The sequence below is a fragment of the Heloderma suspectum genome, chromosome 1 (assembly GCF_057233095.1).
Source record: "Heloderma suspectum isolate Gila_16-S chromosome 1, 16-S_ref, whole genome shotgun sequence".
In the NCBI taxonomy this organism is placed as follows: Eukaryota; Metazoa; Chordata; class Lepidosauria; order Squamata; family Helodermatidae; genus Heloderma; species Heloderma suspectum.
In genome coordinates, this window is record NC_139458.1 from 432,446,388 (window position 1) to 432,454,336 (window position 7,949).

The following is a 7,949-nucleotide window of genomic DNA, read 5'->3' on the forward strand; positions in this document are numbered from 1 at the left end:
GGCTGCCCTAGGTGTGCCTGAGAGATAAACTCTTTGTTTAAAGCAACGCTATTTTAAAGAAAGAAAAAAACCTTTTAAAATGACCATGCTGGTCCTGGAGCAGCATGGTCATTTTCAAAGGTTTTTTCTTGCTTTAAAACAATGTTGCTTTAAACAAAGAGTTTATCACTCAGGCACACCTAGGACAGCCTTCTTTTGGGAATCCCCTAGGAAGAGGAAGTGTTTTGGCTGAAAGTAAACGAAGATGGAGCATTTTCATTTTTTTTTTTAAAAAATAAGTAAATATTTACGAAAAAAAGCGATTCTTACGGAAGTTATGCAGACTCACAGAGATGGCTGGGCACCGGAATTACAGTTGTTGGTACAGATTTATTTTCATGATTTTTGGAGCGGAAAAAAAATAGGAGAATTCCTGGAGCTTGTGAACAGCAGAACAGAGCACTGGCCACAAACTGCGGAAGTCAAGCGGCATGGAAGGAACACAGTTCGTACATCCCTACTAATGGAGGTGCTTGTCAACAACTTATAACAGGGTAGCCTCCAAAGAAGCAGCCACGGGGTACAGTGTGTTTGTGTGTGTGGTGGGTGGAGAACTGGTCATGTGTGTGCGTGTGCATGCAAAAAAAAAGTCACCCAACAAAGAAAACAGCAAATTGTCCACAGGGGTGTGTGTGTTTTGTGAGAAACACCTCAAACTTTAAAGGGTCCCTTACACAAAACAATATTCACATGCTCACATTAACTGTCACCAGCCTACTTGATCAAGAAGAAAGTACATAAGAACGTAAGCATATAAGAGCTCTGCTGGTTCGACCAAGAGTCCTTCTAGCCCAGCATTCTGTTCACACAGTGGCCAATCAACTGTTGATGGGAAACCCAGAAGCAGGACTTGAGTGCAACAGCACCCCCCCCCGTTCTAGGGATGTATGAAATTGACTCACCGTTTCGTCCGGGGTCATCTGAGGTGGAGGGGAGGCACTCCATTCCTCCCTCCAAAATTCTCCCTGGCCGGCTCTACTCCGTGGCAACTCCGCGGAGCCACCAGCCAGGGCTGCCCGCAGCTGGACATCCAGCCACTGGGCTGCGCAGGGATGTAAATGGTGGCCGCCATAGCCGCCGCCATTTGCGTCCCTGTCTTTTGCCGTGATAGGCTATGTAAATATATATGTAGCCTATCACGGCAATAGGCAGGAACGCAAATGGCGGCAGCTATGGTGGCCAACATTTGTGTCCCTGCCTATTGCTGTGATTGATAGGCTATGTATATATTTACGTAGCCTATCATGGCAAAAGTCAAGGACGCAAATGGCATCCCTGCGTTAGCCTATCATGGCCATTTGAAAGGAGGTGAATGGCGGCTGCAGACGCAGCCACAATTTGAGGAGCACCAGAATGGCCAACAAATGTAGGCTCCGTTCCAGGCCCATTTTGTGGGGTGGTGGGGCAGGTGGCTTCGTTCCGTCATGGATTCCGGGGAGCCGAATGCGCTGGCATTCAGCCTCCCTGGGATCCATGACGAAATTCTCCAACATCGCTACCCCGTTCCCCTACAACTGGTTTACATAGGCATACTGCCTCTGATACTGGGGATAGCCATCAGGACTAGGACCCGTTGATAGCCTTCTTCTCCTGGAATGGTCTAATTCCCTTTTCAAGCCATAAACATTGGTGGCCATCACCACATCTTATGATAGTGAATTCCATAATTTAACTATGTGCTGTGTGAATAAGTACTTCTTTGAACTGTCCTTAATGTATCTGTACTTAACATGTCTGTGACTTTGCTGCTGTCAGTGAGCACAAAACCAAATAAGACCTTAAAACTGCTTTTCATTAATCATAGCTCCATAACCTTTATACCTATGCTTAGGGTTGGTGGAGAATTTCTCCCCGAAACTTCGGGGGGCCGAGCGCCAACGTGTTCGGCCCCCCAAACAAGTTTCGGGGAGAAATCCTCCGAACCTCCCCACCCCCCACACACCCCCCGGGACGGGACTTACCTTCGCCGAATGTCCCTCCAGGCAGCGGGTCCGGCCGGCAGTTCGGCGGGTGTTCGAGCGGGGCAGGAGCGGCAGCCGGTCTTTCGACCAGCTGCTGCCGCCGCCATTGCAATCAAAGAAAAAAAAAACGCCCCCTGATAGGCTACGTGACGATTCACGTAGCCTATCACGGCTAGATTTGCAGTCAGCCGTGATAGGCTATGTGAATTGTCACGTAGCCTATCACGGGTGACTTTAAAAAAAAAAAAAAAGTGTGTACGGATAATGGCGGCCCCCATAGGGAGCCGCCATTCCCATTCCTTATTTGGTCGCCGTAGTCTACGTAAACATTTACTAAATAAGGAACGCGAATGGCAGCTCCCTATGGGGGCCGCCATTAGCGTACGCGCTTTTTTTTTAAAAAAAAAAAGTCACCCGTGATAGGCTATGTGATGATTGACATAGCCTATCACGGCTGACTTTGCAAATCTAGCTGTGATAGGCTACGTGAATCGTCACATAGCCTATCAGGGGGCGTTCTTTTTTTAAAAAAAATTTTTGCGTTCGTGGCCGGGGCGAGGCGGGAAGCCTCCCCCCCCGGCCTGAACTTCGCAGGGGGACCAGCGAAGCACCTCCCCCCCACCGCGAACGTCCTTCGAGGACAGGTAAGTGACTTTCGTCCACCCCTACCTATGCTTCTTAAATTTTGCAGCTGTCTTTAAGTTTCCCATCAAACTTTAAAGACTCACTTTGTAGGAAATCCCCTTCATGCCAGTATTTCTGAAATTTTACAGGTTTCTTACCTAGGGACACCTCTATAATGTATTCCATTTTCCTACAAATTGCCCCTCAACCCGCCCTCCAAACCACTGTGTGTGTGTGTGTGTGTGTGCATTTGTCTGCAGTCGCCATTCGCTTCTTCATTATAGCCATGATAGGCTACGTTAATAATTACGTAGCCTATCACGGCTAATGCTGGGACACATTTGCATCCCTGCAGAGGCCATGATAGGCTACATAAGTATTTACGTAGCCTATCATGGCAAAAACAACAACAACAGCGAACACAAATGGCAGCGGCTATGGCGGCTGCCATTTGCGTTCCCTTTTTTTTGCCGTTTTAGCCTATGTAAATATTTATGCAAGCTATTACGGCAAAAAAAAAGGGGAATGTAAATTGCAGCCACTACGCCATTTCTGTTCCCTTTTTTTTTTGGCTGTAATAGTCTGCGTAAATATTTACATAGGCTAAAATGGCAAAAAAAAGGGAACGCAAATGGCGGCTGCGGTAGCCGCCACCATTTGCATCCACTGTTTGTTTGTTTGTTTTCCGTGATAGGCTACATAAATATTTATGTAGCCTATCATGGCAAAATACAGGGACAGAAATGGTGGCGGCTACGGCAGCCGCCATTTGTGTCCCTGCAGGCTGCCCAGCGGCTGGATGTCCAGCTGCGGGCAGACCCAGCCGGCGGCTCTGCAGAATGTCTGCAGAGTGGAGCCGGCCGGAGAGAATTTCGGGTGGAGGGATGGAGCGCCTCCCCACCACCACGAATGTCACCCTTCAAAAAGGTAAATGACTCCTTTATATCCCTAATGTGTGTGTGTGTATGTGTGTGAGTCACTCTTCCACAACAAACAAACAAACTGTTATGAAAATGGCCAGCATCATAGAGGTGTCCCTACGTAAGAAGTCCACAAATGTTACAAAGGATGTGTGTCTTTCCCAGTCCTGTGCTGGGCAATAATGACTTATTAGTGCTGGGCAATAATGACAAATTTTGTTGTTGTTTATTCGGTCAGTTGCTTCTGACTCTTCGTGACTTCATGGACCAGCCCACGCCAGAGCTTCCTGTCAGCCGTCGCCACCCCCAGCTTCCCCAAGGTTGAGTCCGTCACCTCCAGAATATCATCCATCCACCTTGCCCTTGGTTGGCCCCTCATCCTTTGGCCTTCCACTTTCCCTAGCTTCAGCATCTTCTCCAGGGTATCCTGTCTTCTCATGAAGTGGTCAAAGTACTTCAGTTTTGCCTTCAATATCCTTCCCTCAAGTGAGCAGTCTGGCTTGATTTCCTGGAGTATGGACTGGTTTGATCTTCTTGCAGTCCAAGGCACTCTCAGAATTTTACTCCAGCACCACAGTTCAAAAGCATCTATCTTCCTTCACTCAGCCTTCCTTATGGTCCAGCTCTCGCAGCCATAGGTTACTACGGGGAATACCATTGCTTGAACTATGCGGACCTTTGTTGTCAGTGTGATGTCTCTGCTCTTAACTATTTTAACTATTAACTATTATTAACTATTGTTAACTATTTTAACAAATGTACTGGCAATGAAATGCTGGTTTATGGTGAGATATTGGGTATTATATCCCCAGTTCTGCCTGATGCTTATGATGACGCCCAGAGCGAAGCTTCATGTAATTATTTCCAAGGTATTTGCCAACTCGGGGGCTGCGATCCTACCTATGTGCTTGGTGGATGGTGTCGGCCAACACATGCTTGCTGCTTCAGGTGAGAATGTTGACTCCAAAAAATGGTGATTGTCTCATGAATATGCATTTGCTTCCCTGTGAAAAGGAAGGGATGAGTAGACAAGGGTACAAAGTGTGATGCCTCTGTTGTGAGTGTTAAATGTGTCATGCTATTGTACTAATTGAGACTCTTTGCATCCCTTTAGAGCAATAAAAAACACTTACAAACCTGTTTGATCACAGATCAGTATTCGATGAGCATTCACAATGCAGTCTTCAGGGCTGGCCCAAGATATTTTGCTGCCTGAGGCAAAGAACAAGATGGAGTACAAAAGCCAGCTGGACTGGTGGTTGAATAATTCTTCACCACTAGCTAGGAGACAGTACCCTCGACTGCACCTGAAGCCAGCAGGCTAGCTTAGAGGGGACAGGGCAAGCTGCATGGCCCACAGTTCTCTCCTCCAACACCTTGCTGCCATCACCCAGCATCTGCTGCCTGAGGCCATGCCTGCACCCTGACTGAGCTGGCCCTAGTTTTACTCTGAATACTACTAGTAGCAGCACTAGTACTCTAATTCTAGCACTACTGGGAGTAGCATTACTACTAGCAGTAGTATCACTACTACTAGCAGTAGCTGTCATATTGTACATAGTAGCAGTAATAATCATACTACTTCCTTTGTGACAATGTTCAGAAAGGTAGCGATGGGTATATTGTAAGAAATTCCATTCAGATTAACTTGGATTTTTTTTTCCCTGAAAAAAGCAAGTATTTTTTAACACGCACGCACGCACATACACACAATGGCAGCTTCCCTAGCCCATTTTATGGTTTTGTTTCACATCTGCTTTATTCTGGATCTATTTAGAGTACATGCGTGATCTTACAATGAATTGAGAAGGAGTAAAGAGGTGAAGGAACACAAAATAAAGGGGAAGCCCTCCAGCAGTTTCTCCATGGTGTATGCTGGGTGGACTTATTTATTATATATTCATTTGACATGTGCTCTGCCTTTCTATCAAGAAAGGTTGCATTCAAGGCATTCCCACCATCATGTTTTCTTTCTTAGTAGAATAACTCAAGTTTGTTTCTCTAATTGTAATCTGTGTTGGAAAGATTCATAGTGGCAGCTGCGGCTGCAGTCTTCGTTGCTGTCATCATAGTTTTAATGAAGTTAATGTTTCTCCATTTCCAACTTAGGACAAATGAGTCACCATGAGAGAACATCTATAATACAGATATTGTGAAGGAGGCTACATACTTGAATGTCCTTCCAGAAGCATCCATGAGATGGAGGCAGAGATCTCCCTGAGCTACGCTCATTGATGAGGAAAATAAAACGTTACCAAACAGTGAAAAATACGTCGAGCTTGGTCTCTTCCCTTGCAAAGCAAACTTGGTGCATCATTTTTTCACTTTCTGGTTTCTTGGTACAGGTCAATAGTCAATTCATTAAGGGATTTCCATTGTTTAGCAATCACCAGAGTAGCTGCTACCATGATAAAGGCCACCAGATCTTTCAAAATTATATTTTGGTTCAGTCCCACATCATTGTTTTTTGTTTGTTTGTTAAGAGCACCCACTGAATTTATGGAGTAATGTCATGCCATGACATTTGACAGCTGAAAACTGAGAGGCCAGAGAGCCTTCATTTCTTCTCCCACTTAGATATTAATTCAAGAGGGAAAGGATGCTTGGACTGGTAAATGTCACTTTGAGATCAGCTTTTCTGAGGCCACCTTGAGAAGATGCCCCCCACCTTGAGGGGGTTCCCCTCTTAAAGGTGGCCTAGAAATAATTTTAGATAGAAAGAAGGAAAGAAAGAAAAGTCTGGCTCACAAGACTTTGCTGGCACATCAATCTAATCCAGAGATTGGTTTTATATTTTTATTGGATTACCTTAAAATAATAATCTATCCTGAGTTGTGCTTCCTTGAGGTGCACAAAGGAAGCTTGTAGCAAGATCAAGGAAGGAAGAAAGTAGGACCTGTAGTGTGGTCATTCTCCCCCCCTCCATGTCTGCCACTGAAGAGCTGACTCAATTGTTGAAGGTCTTTGTCAGCCTACATAAGACTGACTTTTGCTCACTGCTGAGACAACAGTTCTACTATTGTTCTAGTAGGAGAGAGTTCCAGGCAGCAAAACCCACTTGGATCTAGTGATGGGCAAATCCACCCCTGCCCGGTATCAGCAGGCACCTGCTGAAATGCCACCCCCACTTGAGCCCCCCTGGACCTGCTCTCGAGCCCCCACAAACTCGCTGATCCACCTGCTCTTACCCTGGGTCCCATCTGAAAAAGCCCACCATTTATGCCTCTAATATTGCATAGATCAATCTTTCCCAGCCCAAATGTGTACATTTTATATGCTGTGTACATCCTGTGTACATATATGTACATTTTTAAGTAGCTCCTTTTTCAATAAAAAAAAAAAAACCTAAGCAAAATGGCAGATGCTCATGGATGGGTCCAGGTAGCGTGGGAAGCTTCTGGGAAGGTGTGAGTGGGGGCAAGTGAGGCCAGGGGCTCGGCAGTGCGGTCCAGGCATGGAGGTGGGGGGGAGCCTGACGGACTCCCAGACCCAGTTGGGCATCCGCGCCATCCCTACTTAGACCTATCCAAGGTTTCCCCCCCCCTTTTCTAGCTTTGATTTGATTTCCATCAGATGCTACCAGATTTCCATGTGAGTCTCAAGGAACCACAGAATGAGACATTTTTAAGGCACATAGCAACCAGCAGCCTCTATGAGGGCAGCTGCTTCACGTTTAAAGGGGAAAAATGGGGGTGAGGAAAAAGTTCTTGGTCCACCATATAATACCACTTGTAAGTACTACACACACACCCCAATTGCCTGGAGAAGATCACCCCCGACACACACACCCGTTCTCCTGACAACCACCTAGGGATGGCGGAGAATTTTTCCCTGAATCCCCGGGAGGCCGAATGCCAATGCATTCGGCCCCCCGAAATTGTTGGTGAAATTCTCCGCCACCCCCCGCCACCCCCCCCGGGATGGGACTTACCTCCTGCGAATGTCCCTCCCGGCGGTGGGTCCCGGCGGCAGTTCGGCGGCGGTTCGGCGGGGGTGGTGGCAGTGGCTGGTCTTCCGACCGGCTGCCGCCGCCGCCATTACAAAATAAAGAAAAAACAAACAAACACCCGTGATAGGCTACGTAATGATTAACGTAGCCTATCACAGCTAGATTTCCAAAGTCAGCCATGATAGGCTACATTAATCGTTACATAGCCTATCACGGGTGACGTTGAAAAAAAAAAGCACGTACGCAAATGGCGGCACCCATGGGTGCCGCCATTTGCGTTCTTTATTTGGTCCCGGTAGTCTACGTAAAGATTTACGTAGGCTATGGCGAAAATAAGGGCAACACAAATAGCATTGCCCTTATTTTTGCCGTAGTCTACGTAAATCTTTACGTAGACTATCCGGGACAAAATAAGGAATGCAAATGGCGGCGCCCATGGGCGCCGCCATTTGCGTA

The 7,949-nt window shown here is 46.7% G+C and overlaps 1 long non-coding RNA gene across 1 annotated transcript; it reads left to right on the forward strand.

The window, feature by feature from the left end:
* The first annotated feature begins 208 nt into the window (after window positions 1-208).
* On the forward strand, window positions 209-5,808 carry LOC146360318 (uncharacterized). The gene is made up of 3 exons (XR_014787515.1): window positions 209-508; window positions 3,783-4,492; window positions 5,654-5,808. It is a non-coding gene; the product is annotated as an uncharacterized LOC146360318 (long non-coding RNA).
* Window positions 5,809-7,949: the final 2,141 nt, after the last annotated feature.